We start from the raw sequence: 16,069 nt of genomic DNA on the forward strand, positions 1-16,069 counted from the left end.
GTCAGTGATGCAAGGATCTCCGCCTTAATGACAAGGATTTTTCCAGTAAAAGTAAGTGCCCTATCTTCCCACCTAAGGAGTTTCCCTTTAATTGCTGGGAGTCTGCTATTCCAATTTACATTTTCCATGCCTCTTCCAATCTCTATACCTAAAATTGTCTGATCTCCCTTCCACATAAAAGGAGTGGCTGGATTGCTTTTAGTGTTTCTAGGCGTTCTTGAAGATCAACAGGGCAATACACATTGATGATTCTCAGATTGGCATCACCCCACCCAACATCTACACAGAGAATTCTACCATCTGATATGCGTTGTACCCTCTGAATGTCAAAATGATTCCCTTTAAATAAGATTGCAACCCCAGAAGACCGGTTTTTGTTATCGCCCCGACCACACTGATTGTCCATGGCTCCATCTGTCCTCAAACATCTTGTAATTGTCCCTATAATTTATATACCTTCCTGGAGTAGGCAGATGTCATGATTTTCTGAATGTAGAAACGTGAAGGCTGATTGACATTTTACAGGATCATTTAGGCCTCTTGTGTTGAGAGATGCAATGGAAATGGGGGGCATACGGAGCAAATGGGAAAAAGCAGGGCGGCATGGTTTTCAAAGTGTCACCATTGGGGCGTTTTCTTTGATCTCTTTTTCTTGGATTTTATAGCCCTTTCCTTATCCAGATAGATATTTTTTATGGATGTAGCCGAAGGGGCGGCAACTACATCCTCGGGCTCAAGTAAGGGATTTGAGGTTGGGGAGGGAGAGTCCCCGTAGGGGGGGGAGGGTTCATCTGACTGTGGTGACTCCTGCGGGCGTTTCTGTGATGTTGAATCCCTTGCTTCTTTTGTCTGGTTGATGGCAATAGGTAGGACCAAAGGGACACTTGCCTGTGCTTTATCAGGGGGGTCCTCCCTGAGTACTTCCTCCCCCTGGGGTTGAGGAGTGGTGAGGTTTTGTCATTATGTAATCTAGTGTATTCCTGGCTCTTGAAGGGTCCCTGGGTTCCTACGTTTAATCCCCCCCCTGGTAACTGGGGTCGTGCGTTGGCAGGGGATCTGCCTTCGGACTGAGCGTTGGACTGGACATAGGGAGGGGGATGTAGTTCGTGCCTATGATTGTCTCCACTGTCATGTTATCGCTTCCAGTCGATGATCGATTGCAACTATATTGTCTCTCTTGCGTCACTTGAATGGGCTCTTTGTATTGGCTGTGAGAGACATGTTGATGGTTCTGGTTGGTGTCTGAGCGGGAGGAAGTCTAATGAGTTCTAGTTCCTCATTTTGACGTGTTCATACTCTTCTGGCTTCAGGGTTTCCAAAAGTTGAAAGTTTCACCCGGTTGGAGGAAGTAGTAAGCATGCGGGCATCTTTGAAGCGATGGTTTTCTGAGGAGCATGAGGTTGGCCCTGGGTGAACCACCTTGGTGATCATGGTATCTCCCCTGCCAGGTAAGTATGAGTTGGACGGGTCAGAGGCAGGGCAGTTTTGCAACGACAAAGGACACGGCGTGGCGGTTCCTGCCTCTGAGCCGGCCAAAGCAGCCCATCAACCACATTTAACCCTTAAAGACAGATAAGGCTTGAAATAGACATAGGTTCCAATCGGGGGCACAAAGTGCAGCACAGCAGCAGGGGTCTTTTTTGGACTCAATGCCAAAGAAGCCAAAGGCGAGAGCCACGAACCATGCTAGCGCAGCTTCTGTCTGCAGCTTTCGGCCCATGTAAACCCAGTGTTTTGCTCCCTTTGAGCTCTATGTGTTCTGCTACCATAATACAAAGTTGACCTTGCTCAGAGACCTGGGAATATCCCCCAGATGCAGGGAGATATTGTGTTACTTTGATAGCACATATAATAAAATTGGTACGATACAGAGAAGATTAGCATGGCCCCTGCGCAAGGATGACACGCAAATTCGTGAAGCGTTCCTCATTGCCAATTTGTAATGATTTTTCCAACATAAATCCCGATTCCTAACAAGCAGAGGTGGAAGAAGTACTCAGAACTTCCAGTTAAGTCAAAGTGAGGTTGCTTCTCTTGTGAAACCTGTCCGTTTCATCCACATTTGACTCGTGAAATGTACAGCAGAGTCACTGCTGTAAGCAGGGTCCCACACTCACAGGCAGAGATCCAGGGTGATGCACATGGCTTTCTTACCCGGGAATGAGTGTGTGTGTGAAAGCTGGGTAAAAGTGATGTGAATACAGGGGGGGGAGAGAGCAGCAGCAGCAGGCTGTGACCCAGAGAGCTCCTTCCAGCAGCTGGCTCAATCCCACCCAGAGGACAGGCTGCTGCTTACAGAGTCACTGGTCCCACACTCACAGGCAGAGATCCAGGGTGATGCACATGGCTTTCTTACCCGGAAATGAGTGTGTGTGAAAGCTGGGTAAAAGTGATGTGAATACAGGGGGGGAGAGAGCCGCAGCAGCAGGCTGTGACCCAGAGAGCTCCTTCCAGCAGCTGGCTCAATCCCACCCAGAGGACAGGCTGCTGCTTACAGAGTCACTGGTCCCACACTCACAGGCAGAGATCCAGGGTGATGCACATGGCTTTCTTACCCGGGAATGAGTGTGTGTGAAAGCTGGGTAAAAGTGATGTGAATACAGGGGTGGAGAGAGCCGCAGCAGCAGGCTGTGACCCAGAGAGCTCCTTCCAGCACCTCGCTCTCTCCCACCCAGAAGACAGGCTGCTTCGCAGCACTATGTAACCCAGGTATGTAACAGCATGAAACCTGTCCATTTCATCCACATTTGACTCGTGAAATGTACAGCAGAGTCACTGCTGTAAGCAGGGTCCCACACTCACAGGCAGAGATCCAGGGTGATGCACATGGCTTTCTTACCCGGGAATGAGTGTGTGTGTGTGTGAAAGCTGGGTAAAAGTGATGTGAATACAGGGGGGGAGAGAGCCGCAGCAGCAGGCGGTGACCCAGAGAGCTCCTTCCAGCAGCTGGCTCAATCCCACCCAGAGGACAGGCTGCTGCTTACAGAGTCACTGATCCCACACTCACAGGCAGAGATCCAGGGTGATGTACATGGGTCAGAAAAAGTCTAAGTTAACTTTTGGAAGAACCATATAAAAGGGTGAAAATGGATAAAAATGTACCCCAAAATAGTGACTCTTAAGGCGGATATAGTCCCCTGACAACTCCCGTTACATTCCTCCAGAGTCAGAAAAAGTCTAAGTTAACTTTTGGAAGAACCATATAAAAGGGTGAAAATGGATAAAAATGTACCCCAAAATAGTGACTCTTAAGGCGGATATAGTCCCCTGACAACTCCCGTTACATTCCTCCAGAGTCAGAAAAAGTCTAAGTTAACTTTTGGAAGAACCAGAAAAGAGGGGTGAAAATGGTTAAATTGTACCCCAAAATAGTGTCTCTTAAGGTGGGTAAAAGGTATGTGAATATGGGGTGACGTATATGGACACTTGAGCACCAGCAAGACCCCCACCTCCATAACCTTGTGCACCAGGCGAACCTGTGTACCCACACTTAAGCACTCCCCCACGGACTAAACCAAGAGGGAACACCGGTCAGAAGTTCGTGCCCCTGGTAACACTGAATAACAAAATAATATGGGGGCATGCCATTAAAACTGCTATGCATTGAGGATTTTAGTCCGAGATGAGTGCTTATCTGCGGGTATCTTGTGTCAGCTTCGTGGACCTCAATTTAGCAGGAGATGTCCATGATATTGACAAACATATTTATATACAGAATGATGATTATTTTACCCTCAGACACATGCATAGAGAACCCCCAAGTGTTGCATGTGTGTAGGCATAGTTGGTCAAATGTGTCTAGCCGGTGGCAGGGAATTTGCATTGGTAGTTGACATCACATTTCCATTGTGCGTACCTCAGTACATTTGAAGGACAAGTCCCATGTTAACTCTGTCCATAAGACAGACATTTTCCTTACAGTGATTTGATGTCGAGCATCTCACCGAGTTCTCAAATCAATGGGAGTCGGCACGGAGAACATCCCTCTTTACTTGTACACTCCAAAGACCTGTGTGTTTGCTGTTGCAGAGTCCAAGTGGTGTAGGCATTATACTTTATTTTCAGACAACAAAGAACTGTCTATTGCATTGGCCGGGAATCGAACCCGGGTCTCCCACGTGGCAGGTGAGAATTCTACCACTGAACCACCAATGCTGAATTATAATGCCAAACCACCATACGGCAGTTGAGGCGAAAAGTTCAGCCAACAAAGACTGTTTTTCAAGCAACCACGCCTCTATATTTCATTATAAGATCTATATCCGTAAAGACATTCTAGTGTTCCTCCCTTAAATGGATTTGATGTTTAGCATCAAACTAGTGTTTTCTAATGCCGCGGAGTCAGCACGTATAACATGCCACACAACTCAAGCGTATTACTAAAGAGATAGGTTCCAACCGGGGGCACAAAGTGCAGCACAAAGTGCAGCACAGCAGCAGGGGTCTTTTTTGGACTCAATGCCAAAGAAGCCACAGGTGAGAGCCACGAACCATGCTAGCGCAGCTGGGGGAAAGGGTGTGGCCTGGGATGTGGAAGTGCCAAGTGAGGGTCACCGCGAGGGCTTGGACTGGGACAACTATGGTGGTGTCTGTTCTCGAGGACAGCCTCCACAATTACTCTGGTTTCTCTTCAAAACGTATAAGTCTTTCGCCTTTTACTAAAGACTTCCGTGGAGAGGAACACCTACGAGTTCAACCTATTTTTGGTAGGCTTGGCCATTTGGCTGAGCATTCTGAGTTTGAGAAAGACAAGAGCAGTCGTTAGCACCTGGGCGATCCAAGCTACCCAGCGCCTCGGTTACGCCAGGTCAAAAGAGCCGCACCAAGACCTGCGGCGACTGCGCAACGAGTCCGTCTCCCGCAGCAAACGTTAAGGGTCATCGCTTCTCGGCCTTTTGGCTAAGATCAAGTGTAGTATCTGTTCTTATCAGTTTAATATCTGATACGTCCCCTATACGGGGACTATATATTAAATGGATTTTTAGCACTGGGAGCTGAAAGAGGGGCTTGCCCCGTTCACTCCACGCATCGACCCGGTATTGCAGCGCCTCCGGGAACGGTGCACCCATCTCCTGCCTTGTGGAAAAACAAACAAAGACGCATCTCGAAACCAAAACAGATGGTTTCAATTGAGGGCAGAAACTGCAGCACATCAGCAGCGGATCTTTTTTGGACTCAATGCCAAAGGTGACACATTGAACTTGCCTTGGCTCTGGAGCGTGGCACGCAGAGTGAGGCTCACTGCAAGGGACAGAGATATTTCGAGCCCAAAGCAAGGACACGCTCTGGGGAGGACATTGGCACCAGAAAGTCTTTCCTGGAGCAAAGAAGCTGCCACACATGCAAGCTGTAATAGTTGTCTTTGACCTTTTCTTCAACACTATAATCAGGGGAGAGCGCGAACGCAGTCCCCCACTACCACAAATTATGCAGTCGAGATTCCCACATTTGGGGAATTCGCAGCGGTCAGCATAGCCGGGGTGCAATGGCCGAGCCTCGCCCTGGGTGAACCAATTTTTTCAATTTTTTTTTTGACGCTTTATTGTTTTAAGGCACATAAATTACAAAGATAAACTTGCATGTACATATTTTCTGTTTTAAAAAAAACAACACAATTATAATCCTATTACTTCAAAAATACATTTTTCTTTTTCCAACAACAATTCATTTAAAAATGCATCAAAAATGTTTAGTCTTTTTCAACAACAGTACAGTTAAAGTGCCTCAATATCTTTAGATATTTTTTTATATTTAATCTTTTTTTTTTTTTTTTTTTTTTCTTTTTTCCCCAACAACAATTCATTTAAAGTGCATCAAATCTTCAGTTTTCCCAACAACTAAACATTTAAAGTGCATCCATCAGTTCTTTTGTTAAAAATATGGCATCAATTTTCCAGATGATTTTAATTTCGGCCTCCTTACACTTCACTCTGTCCCTGAGAATGTAGTCATGGACCATTGTGAGGCCAACCTTTACCACTGACTGTGTGGACATCTGGCATTTCTTAAAGGCGGTTAAGTTCCTACACCTCCAAATTCCTTCTTTCAAGCAATTAATTACAGCCCACCACCGTTGATGTCTTTCAGGATCCTTGGGTTCTAAATCACCATAAAGTACATCTTGCTCATTGGGTCCCCTATAAAGAGCAGTTAACCATGGCCTTAGTGTCCCCCACACCCTTTTCGCACATGAACAATACCAAAAAAGATGAGCCACATTTTCCTCGGAGCTACAACTTAGAATGGGGCATTTTGCACTCTTTGAGCATCTTCTCCTGTACAGGAACGCTTTTGTTGGGAGACAACTATGTGCTGTTTTCCATGCCAAATCCTTATGGGCGTTAAAGAGGAATGGTGAGTTTACATTTTTCCATATTTGCAGGCATTTCTGTTCTGGTAATATCCCTATTGGTGTTAGGCTTGAGGTCAGAGGTGAGAGGCTTTTTTCAACACAACTTCTGTTCACCACGCCTACAGATGATTTGTCTAAGGCGGCTCTCTTAAAGAGGGTCACAGCTCTGCCATACAATGGTGGCCTAGTCTCTGCATGGGGGATGTTCAGAGGGGCTCTTTTGCCTGTACCAGAAATAAACTTCCGGCCCACCCACAGTTTTGCAAAGTGTGTCCAGAGGCTATTGTTCTTTTCAGATAACACAGCATTTAGAATTGGTGTTAAAAATAGGGCTTCCAGTTTGACCCCCAGCTCTGGGACTGCTCTCCCTCCTTTTTCTAATGGTTTATACATGATCTCTCTTTTCAAGTATTCCTGGTGCGAACCCCAGATAAATTGGAAAATTGATCTTCTCAAGGTTGTTTGAAAGGCTCTTGGTACAGGCAGGGTGGCTGCTAGATGAGTCAGTGATGCAAGGATCTCCGCCTTAATGACAAGGATTTTTCCAGTAAAAGTAAGTGCCCTATCTTCCCACCTAAGGAGTTTCCCTTTAATTACTGGGAGTCTGCTATTCCAATTTACATTTTCCATGCCTCTTCCAATCTCTATACCTAAAATTATCTGATCTCCCTTCCACATAAAAGGAGTGGCTGGATTGCTTTTAGTGTTTCTAGGCGTTCTTGAAGATCAACAGGGCAATACACATTGATGATTCTCAGATTGGCATCACCCCACCCAACATCTACACAGAGAATTCTACCATCTGATATGCGTTGTACCCTCTGAATGTCAAAATGATTCCCTTTAAATAAGATTGCAACCCCAGAAGACCGGTTTTTGTTATCGCCCGACCACACTGATTGTCCATGGCTCCATCTGTCCTCAAACATCTTGTAATTGTCCCTATAATTTATATTACCTTCCTGGAGTAGGCAGATGTCATGATTTTCTGAATGTAGAAACGTGAAGGCTGATTGACATTTTACAGGATCATTTAGGCCTCTTGTGTTGAGAGATGCAATGGAAATGGGGGGCATACGGAGCAAATGGGAAAAAGCAGGGCGGCATGGTTTTCAAAGTGTCACCATTGGGGCGTTTTCTTTGATCTCTTTTCTTGGATTTTATAGCCCTTTTCCTTATCCAGATAGATATTTTTTATGGATGTAGCCGAAGGGGCGGCAACTACATCCTCCGGGCTCAAAGTAAGGGATTGAGGTTGGGGAGGGAGAGTCCCCGTAGGGGGGGGAGGGTTCATCTGACTGTGGTGACTCCTGCGGGCGTTTCTGTGATGTTGAATCCCTTGCTTCTTTTGTCTGGTTGATGGCAATAGGTAGGACCAAAGGGACACTTGCCTGTGCTTTAGTCAGGGGGGTCCCTCCCTGAGTACTTCCTCCCCCTGGGGTTGAGGAGTGGGTGAGGTTTGTCATTATGGAATCTAGTGTATTCTCGGCATCTTGAAGGGTCCCTGGGTTCCTCCCGTTTCTGGTCCCTGGGTCGTGGTTGGGCAGTGGATCTGCCTTCTGGACTGTAGCGTGGACCATAGGGAGGGGGATGTAGGTCGTGCCTATGATGTCTTCCACTGTGTTATCGCTCCAGTCGATGATCGATTCACCTCCTATTGTCTCCTCTTGGTCTTGAATGGGCTCTTGTATTGGCTGCTGAGAGACATTGTTTGATGGTTCTTGGTTGGTGTCTGAGCGGGAAGTCTGACTGAGTTCTAGTTCCTCATTTGCGTGTTCCTCCTCTCTGGCTTCAGGGGTTTCAAAAAGTGAAAGTTTCACCCGGTTGGAGTAAGCATGCGGGCAGTCTTTGAAGCGATGGTTTTCGGAGGAGCAGAGGTTGGCCCTGGGTGAACCACCTTGGTGATCATGGTATCTCCCCTGCCAGGTAAGTATGAGTTGGACGGGTCAGAGGCAGGGCAGTTTTGCAACGACAAAGGACACGGCGTGGCGGTTCCTGCCTCTGAGCCGGCCAAAGCAGCCCATCAACCACATTTAACCCTTAAAGACAGATAAGGCTTGAAATAGACATAGGTTCCAATCGGGGGCACAAAGTGCAGCACAGCAGCAGGGGTCTTTTTTGGACTCAATGCCAAAGAAGCCAAAGGCGAGAGCCACGAACCATGCTAGCGCAGCTTCTGTCTGCAGCTTTCGGCCCATGTAAACCCAGTGTTTTGCTCCCTTTGAGCTCTATGTGTTCTGCTACCATAATACAAAGTTGACCTTGCTCAGAGACCTGGGAATATCCCCCAGATGCAGGGAGATATTGTGTTACTTTGATAGCACATATAATAAAATTGGTACGATACAGAGAAGATTAGCATGGCCCCTGCGCAAGGATGACACGCAAATTCGTGAAGCGTTCCTCATTGCCAATTTGTAATGATTTTTCCAACATAAATCCCGATTCCTAACAAGCAGAGGTGGAAGAAGTACTCAGAACTTCCAGTTAAGTCAAAGTGAGGTTGCTTCTCTTGTGAAACCTGTCCATTTCATCCACATTTGACTCGTGAAATGTACAGCAGAGTCACTGCTGTAAGCAGGGTCCCACACTCACAGGCAGAGATCCAGGGTGATGCACATGGCTTTCTTACCCGGGAATGAGTGTGTGTGAAAGCTGGGTAAAAGTGATGTGAATACAGGGGGGGAGAGAGCAGCAGCAGCAGGCTGTGACCCAGAGAGCTCCTTCCAGCAGCTGGCTCAATCCCACCCAGAGGACAGGCTGCTGCTTACAGAGTCACTGGTCCCACACTCACAGGCAGAGATCCAGGGTGATGCACATGGCTTTCTTACCCGGAAATGAGTGTGTGTGAAAGCTGGGTAAAAGTGATGTGAATACAGGGGGGGAGAGAGCCGCAGCAGCAGGCTGTGACCCAGAGAGCTCCTTCCAGCAGCTGGCTCAATCCCACCCAGAGGACAGGCTGCTGCTTACAGAGTCACTGGTCCCACACTCACAGGCAGAGATCCAGGGTGATGCACATGGCTTTCTTACCCGGGAATGAGTGTGTGTGAAAGCTGGGTAAAAGTGATGTGAATACAGGGGTGGAGAGAGCCGCAGCAGCAGGCTGTGACCCAGAGAGCTCCTTCCAGCACCTCGCTCTCTCCCACCCAGAAGACAGGCTGCTTCGCAGCACTATGTAACCCAGGTATGTAACAGCATGAAACCTGTCCATTTCATCCACATTTGACTCGTGAAATGTACAGCAGAGTCACTGCTGTAAGCAGGGTCCCACACTCACAGGCAGAGATCCAGGGTGATGCACATGGCTTTCTTACCCGGGAATGAGTGTGTGTGTGTGTGTGAAAGCTGGGTAAAAGTGATGTGAATACAGGGGGGGAGAGAGCCGCAGCAGCAGGCGGTGACCCAGAGAGCTCCTTCCAGCAGCTGGCTCAATCCCACCCAGAGGACAGGCTGCTGCTTACAGAGTCACTGATCCCACACTCACAGGCAGAGATCCAGGGTGATGTACATGGGTCAGAAAAAGTCTAAGTTAACTTTTGGAAGAACCATATAAAAGGGTGAAAATGGATAAAAATGTACCCCAAAATAGTGACTCTTAAGGCGGATATAGTCCCCTGACAACTCCCGTTACATTCCTCCAGAGTCAGAAAAAGTCTAAGTTAACTTTTGGAAGAACCATATAAAAGGGTGAAAATGGATAAAAATGTACCCCAAAATAGTGACTCTTAAGGCGGATATAGTCCCCTGACAACTCCCGTTACATTCCTCCAGAGTCAGAAAAAGTCTAAGTTAACTTTTGGAAGAACCAGAAAAGAGGGGTGAAAATGGTTAAATTGTACCCCAAAATAGTGTCTCTTAAGGTGGGTAAAAGGTATGTGAATATGGGGTGACGTATATGGACACTTGAGCACCAGCAAGACCCCCACCTCCATAACCTTGTGCACCAGGCGAACCTGTGTACCCACACTTAAGCACTCCCCCACGGACTAAACCAAGAGGGAACACCGGTCAGAAGTTCGTGCCCCTGGTAACACTGAATAACAAAATAATATGGGGGCATGCCATTAAAACTGCTATGCATTGAGGATTTTAGTCCGAGATGAGTGCTTATCTGCGGGTATCTTGTGTCAGCTTCGTGGACCTCAATTTAGCAGGAGATGTCCATGATATTGACAAACATATTTATATACAGAATGATGATTATTTTACCCTCAGACACATGCATAGAGAACCCCCAAGTGTTGCATGTGTGTAGGCATAGTTGGTCAAATGTGTCTAGCCGGTGGCAGGGAATTTGCATTGGTAGTTGACATCACATTTCCATTGTGCGTACCTCAGTACATTTGAAGGACAAGTCCCATGTTAACTCTGTCCATAAGACAGACATTTTCCTTACAGTGATTTGATGTCGAGCATCTCACCGAGTTCTCAAATCAATGGGAGTCGGCACGGAGAACATCCCTCTTTACTTGTACACTCCAAAGACCTGTGTGTTTGCTGTTGCAGAGTCCAAGTGGTGTAGGCATTATACTTTATTTTCAGACAACAAAGAACTGTCTATTGCATTGGCCGGGAATCGAACCCGGGTCTCCCACGTGGCAGGTGAGAATTCTACCACTGAACCACCAATGCTGAATTATAATGCCAAACCACCATACGGCAGTTGAGGCGAAAAGTTCAGCCAACAAAGACTGTTTTTCAAGCAACCACGCCTCTATATTTCATTATAAGATCTATATCCGTAAAGACATTCTAGTGTTCCTCCCTTAAATGGATTTGATGTTTAGCATCAAACTAGTGTTTTCTAATGCCGCGGAGTCAGCACGTATAACATGCCACACAACTCAAGCGTATTACTAAAGAGATAGGTTCCAACCGGGGGCACAAAGTGCAGCACAAAGTGCAGCACAGCAGCAGGGGTCTTTTTTGGACTCAATGCCAAAGAAGCCACAGGTGAGAGCCACGAACCATGCTAGCGCAGCTGGGGGAAAGGGTGTGGCCTGGGATGTGGAAGTGCCAAGTGAGGGTCACCGCGAGGGCTTGGACTGGGACAACTATGGTGGTGTCTGTTCTCGAGGACAGCCTCCACAATTACTCTGGTTTCTCTTCAAAACGTATAAGTCTTTCGCCTTTTACTAAAGACTTCCGTGGAGAGGAACACCTACGAGTTCAACCTATTTTTGGTAGGCTTGGCCATTTGGCTGAGCATTCTGAGTTTGAGAAAGACAAGAGCAGTCGTTAGCACCTGGGCGATCCAAGCTACCCAGCGCCTCGGTTACGCCAGGTCAAAAGAGCCGCACCAAGACCTGCGGCGACTGCGCAACGAGTCCGTCTCCCGCAGCAAACGTTAAGGGTCATCGCTTCTCGGCCTTTTGGCTAAGATCAAGTGTAGTATCTGTTCTTATCAGTTTAATATCTGATACGTCCCCTATACGGGGACTATATATTAAATGGATTTTTAGCACTGGGAGCTGAAAGAGGGGCTTGCCCCGTTCACTCCACGCATCGACCCGGTATTGCAGCGCCTCCGGGAACGGTGCACCCATCTCCTGCCTTGTGGAAAAACAAACAAAGACGCATCTCGAAACCAAAACAGATGGTTTCAATTGAGGGCAGAAACTGCAGCACATCAGCAGCGGATCTTTTTTGGACTCAATGCCAAAGGTGACACATTGAACTTGCCTTGGCTCTGGAGCGTGGCACGCAGAGTGAGGCTCACTGCAAGGGACAGAGATATTTCGAGCCCAAAGCAAGGACACGCTCTGGGGAGGACATTGGCACCAGAAAGTCTTTCCTGGAGCAAAGAAGCTGCCACACATGCAAGCTGTAATAGTTGTCTTTGACCTTTTCTTCAACACTATAATCAGGGGAGAGCGCGAACGCAGTCCCCCACTACCACAAATTATGCAGTCGAGATTCCCACATTTGGGGAATTCGCAGCGGTCAGCATAGCCGGGGTGCAATGGCCGAGCCTCGCCCTGGGTGAACCACCTTGGTGATCATGGTATCTCCCCTGCCAGGTAAGTATGAGTTGGACGGGTCAGAGGCAGGGCAGTTTTGCAACGACAAAGGACACGGCGTGGCGGTTCCTGCCTCTGAGCCGGCCAAAGCAGCCCATCAACCACATTTAACCCTTAAAGACAGATAAGGCTTGAAATAGACATAGGTTCCAATCGGGGGCACAAAGTGCAGCACAGCAGCAGGGGTCTTTTTTGGACTCAATGCCAAAGAAGCCAAAGGCGAGAGCCACGAACCATGCTAGCGCAGCTTCTGTCTGCAGCTTTCGGCCCATGTAAACCCAGTGTTTTGCTCCCTTTGAGCTCTATGTGTTCTGCTACCATAATACAAAGTTGACCTTGCTCAGAGACCTGGGAATATCCCCCAGATGCAGGGAGATATTGTGTTACTTTGATAGCACATATAATAAAATTGGTACGATACAGAGAAGATTAGCATGGCCCCTGCGCAAGGATGACACGCAAATTCGTGAAGCGTTCCTCATTGCCAATTTGTAATGATTTTTCCAACATAAATCCCGATTCCTAACAAGCAGAGGTGGAAGAAGTACTCAGAACTTCCAGTTAAGTCAAAGTGAGGTTGCTTCTCTTGTGAAACCTGTCCATTTCATCCACATTTGACTCGTGAAATGTACAGCAGAGTCACTGCTGTAAGCAGGGTCCCACACTCACAGGCAGAGATCCAGGGTGATGCACATGGCTTTCTTACCCGGGAATGAGTGTGTGTGTGAAAGCTGGGTAAAAGTGATGTGAATACAGGGGGGGGAGAGAGCAGCAGCAGCAGGCTGTGACCCAGAGAGCTCCTTCCAGCAGCTGGCTCAATCCCACCCAGAGGACAGGCTGCTGCTTACAGAGTCACTGGTCCCACACTCACAGGCAGAGATCCAGGGTGATGCACATGGCTTTCTTACCCGGAAATGAGTGTGTGTGAAAGCTGGGTAAAAGTGATGTGAATACAGGGGGGGAGAGAGCCGCAGCAGCAGGCTGTGACCCAGAGAGCTCCTTCCAGCAGCTGGCTCAATCCCACCCAGAGGACAGGCTGCTGCTTACAGAGTCACTGGTCCCACACTCACAGGCAGAGATCCAGGGTGATGCACATGGCTTTCTTACCCGGGAATGAGTGTGTGTGAAAGCTGGGTAAAAGTGATGTGAATACAGGGGTGGAGAGAGCCGCAGCAGCAGGCTGTGACCCAGAGAGCTCCTTCCAGCACCTCGCTCTCTCCCACCCAGAAGACAGGCTGCTTCGCAGCACTATGTAACCCAGGTATGTAACAGCATGAAACCTGTCCATTTCATCCACATTTGACTCGTGAAATGTACAGCAGAGTCACTGCTGTAAGCAGGGTCCCACACTCACAGGCAGAGATCCAGGGTGATGCACATGGCTTTCTTACCCGGGAATGAGTGTGTGTGTGTGTGTGAAAGCTGGGTAAAAGTGATGTGAATACAGGGGGGGAGAGAGCCGCAGCAGCAGGCGGTGACCCAGAGAGCTCCTTCCAGCAGCTGGCTCAATCCCACCCAGAGGACAGGCTGCTGCTTACAGAGTCACTGATCCCACACTCACAGGCAGAGATCCAGGGTGATGTACATGGGTCAGAAAAAGTCTAAGTTAACTTTTGGAAGAACCATATAAAAGGGTGAAAATGGATAAAAATGTACCCCAAAATAGTGACTCTTAAGGCGGATATAGTCCCCTGACAACTCCCGTTACATTCCTCCAGAGTCAGAAAAAGTCTAAGTTAACTTTTGGAAGAACCATATAAAAGGGTGAAAATGGATAAAAATGTACCCCAAAATAGTGACTCTTAAGGCGGATATAGTCCCCTGACAACTCCCGTTACATTCCTCCAGAGTCAGAAAAAGTCTAAGTTAACTTTTGGAAGAACCAGAAAAGAGGGGTGAAAATGGTTAAATTGTACCCCAAAATAGTGTCTCTTAAGGTGGGTAAAAGGTATGTGAATATGGGGTGACGTATATGGACACTTGAGCACCAGCAAGACCCCCACCTCCATAACCTTGTGCACCAGGCGAACCTGTGTACCCACACTTAAGCACTCCCCCACGGACTAAACCAAGAGGGAACACCGGTCAGAAGTTCGTGCCCCTGGTAACACTGAATAACAAAATAATATGGGGGCATGCCATTAAAACTGCTATGCATTGAGGATTTTAGTCCGAGATGAGTGCTTATCTGCGGGTATCTTGTGTCAGCTTCGTGGACCTCAATTTAGCAGGAGATGTCCATGATATTGACAAACATATTTATATACAGAATGATGATTATTTTACCCTCAGACACATGCATAGAGAACCCCCAAGTGTTGCATGTGTGTAGGCATAGTTGGTCAAATGTGTCTAGCCGGTGGCAGGGAATTTGCATTGGTAGTTGACATCACATTTCCATTGTGCGTACCTCAGTACATTTGAAGGACAAGTCCCATGTTAACTCTGTCCATAAGACAGACATTTTCCTTACAGTGATTTGATGTCGAGCATCTCACCGAGTTCTCAAATCAATGGGAGTCGGCACGGAGAACATCCCTCTTTACTTGTACACTCCAAAGACCTGTGTGTTTGCTGTTGCAGAGTCCAAGTGGTGTAGGCATTATACTTTATTTTCAGACAACAAAGAACTGTCTATTGCATTGGCCGGGAATCGAACCCGGGTCTCCCACGTGGCAGGTGAGAATTCTACCACTGAACCACCAATGCTGAATTATAATGCCAAACCACCATACGGCAGTTGAGGCGAAAAGTTCAGCCAACAAAGACTGTTTTTCAAGCAACCACGCCTCTATATTTCATTATAAGATCTATATCCGTAAAGACATTCTAGTGTTCCTCCCTTAAATGGATTTGATGTTTAGCATCAAACTAGTGTTTTCTAATGCCGCGGAGTCAGCACGTATAACATGCCACACAACTCAAGCGTATTACTAAAGAGATAGGTTCCAACCGGGGGCACAAAGTGCAGCACAAAGTGCAGCACAGCAGCAGGGGTCTTTTTTGGACTCAATGCCAAAGAAGCCACAGGTGAGAGCCACGAACCATGCTAGCGCAGCTGGGGGAAAGGGTGTGGCCTGGGATGTGGAAGTGCCAAGTGAGGGTCACCGCGAGGGCTTGGACTGGGACAACTATGGTGGTGTCTGTTCTCGAGGACAGCCTCCACAATTACTCTGGTTTCTCTTCAAAACGTATAAGTCTTTCGCCTTTTACTAAAGACTTCCGTGGAGAGGAACACCTACGAGTTCAACCTATTTTTGGTAGGCTTGGCCATTTGGCTGAGCATTCTGAGTTTGAGAAAGACAAGAGCAGTCGTTAGCACCTGGGCGATCCAAGCTACCCAGCGCCTCGGTTACGCCAGGTCAAAAGAGCCGCACCAAGACCTGCGGCGACTGCGCAACGAGTCCGTCTCCCGCAGCAAACGTTAAGGGTCATCGCTTCTCGGCCTTTTGGCTAAGATCAAGTGTAGTATCTGTTCTTATCAGTTTAATATCTGATACGTCCCCTATACGGGGACTATATATTAAATGGATTTTTAGCACTGGGAGCTGAAAGAGGGGCTTGCCCCGTTCACTCCACGCATCGACCCGGTATTGCAGCGCCTCCGGGAACGGTGCACCCATCTCCTGCCTTGTGGAAAAACAAACAAAGACGCATCTCGAAACCAAAACAGATGGTTTCAATTGAGGGCAAAACT

The 16,069-nt window shown here is 47.6% G+C and overlaps 14 non-coding genes across 14 annotated transcripts; 9 read left to right on the forward strand and 5 right to left on the reverse strand.

Annotated features, from left to right (window-relative positions):
• The first annotated feature begins 1,828 nt into the window (after positions 1 to 1,828).
• Positions 1,829 to 1,934, forward strand: LOC117532521. Its single transcript, XR_004566879.1, has one exon. It is a non-coding gene; the product is annotated as a U6 spliceosomal RNA (small nuclear RNA).
• A 2,150-nt stretch (positions 1,935 to 4,084) lies between these two features.
• On the reverse strand, positions 4,085 to 4,155 carry trnag-gcc. Its single transcript has one exon. It is a non-coding gene; the product is annotated as a tRNA-Gly (tRNA).
• Positions 4,156 to 4,614: 459 nt separating this feature from the next.
• On the forward strand, positions 4,615 to 4,731 carry LOC117532518. The gene has a single exon (XR_004566875.1). It is a non-coding gene; the product is annotated as a U5 spliceosomal RNA (small nuclear RNA).
• Positions 4,732 to 4,879: 148 nt separating this feature from the next.
• On the forward strand, positions 4,880 to 5,070 carry LOC117532527. Its single transcript, XR_004566886.1, has one exon. It is a non-coding gene; the product is annotated as a U2 spliceosomal RNA (small nuclear RNA).
• Positions 5,071 to 5,387: 317 nt separating this feature from the next.
• On the reverse strand, positions 5,388 to 5,546 carry LOC117532524. The gene has a single exon (XR_004566882.1). It is a non-coding gene; the product is annotated as a U1 spliceosomal RNA (small nuclear RNA).
• Positions 5,547 to 8,658: 3,112 nt separating this feature from the next.
• Positions 8,659 to 8,764, forward strand: LOC117532522. Its single transcript, XR_004566880.1, has one exon. It is a non-coding gene; the product is annotated as a U6 spliceosomal RNA (small nuclear RNA).
• Positions 8,765 to 10,913: 2,149 nt separating this feature from the next.
• trnag-gcc lies at positions 10,914 to 10,984 on the reverse strand. Its single transcript has one exon. It is a non-coding gene; the product is annotated as a tRNA-Gly (tRNA).
• A 459-nt stretch (positions 10,985 to 11,443) lies between these two features.
• LOC117532519 lies at positions 11,444 to 11,560 on the forward strand. Its single transcript, XR_004566876.1, has one exon. It is a non-coding gene; the product is annotated as a U5 spliceosomal RNA (small nuclear RNA).
• Positions 11,561 to 11,708: 148 nt separating this feature from the next.
• LOC117532515 lies at positions 11,709 to 11,899 on the forward strand. Its single transcript, XR_004566872.1, has one exon. It is a non-coding gene; the product is annotated as a U2 spliceosomal RNA (small nuclear RNA).
• Positions 11,900 to 12,216: 317 nt separating this feature from the next.
• On the reverse strand, positions 12,217 to 12,380 carry LOC117532514. Its single transcript, XR_004566870.1, has one exon. It is a non-coding gene; the product is annotated as a U1 spliceosomal RNA (small nuclear RNA).
• A 372-nt stretch (positions 12,381 to 12,752) lies between these two features.
• LOC117532523 lies at positions 12,753 to 12,858 on the forward strand. Its single transcript, XR_004566881.1, has one exon. It is a non-coding gene; the product is annotated as a U6 spliceosomal RNA (small nuclear RNA).
• Positions 12,859 to 15,010: 2,152 nt separating this feature from the next.
• Positions 15,011 to 15,081, reverse strand: trnag-gcc. Its single transcript has one exon. It is a non-coding gene; the product is annotated as a tRNA-Gly (tRNA).
• A 459-nt stretch (positions 15,082 to 15,540) lies between these two features.
• Positions 15,541 to 15,657, forward strand: LOC117532520. The gene has a single exon (XR_004566878.1). It is a non-coding gene; the product is annotated as a U5 spliceosomal RNA (small nuclear RNA).
• A 148-nt stretch (positions 15,658 to 15,805) lies between these two features.
• Positions 15,806 to 15,996, forward strand: LOC117532516. The gene has a single exon (XR_004566873.1). It is a non-coding gene; the product is annotated as a U2 spliceosomal RNA (small nuclear RNA).
• The last annotated feature ends 73 nt before the right edge of the window (positions 15,997 to 16,069 follow it).

Source organism: Gymnodraco acuticeps, unplaced genomic scaffold (assembly GCF_902827175.1).
Source record: "Gymnodraco acuticeps unplaced genomic scaffold, fGymAcu1.1, whole genome shotgun sequence".
NCBI lineage: Eukaryota > Metazoa > Chordata > Actinopteri > Perciformes > Bathydraconidae > Gymnodraco > Gymnodraco acuticeps.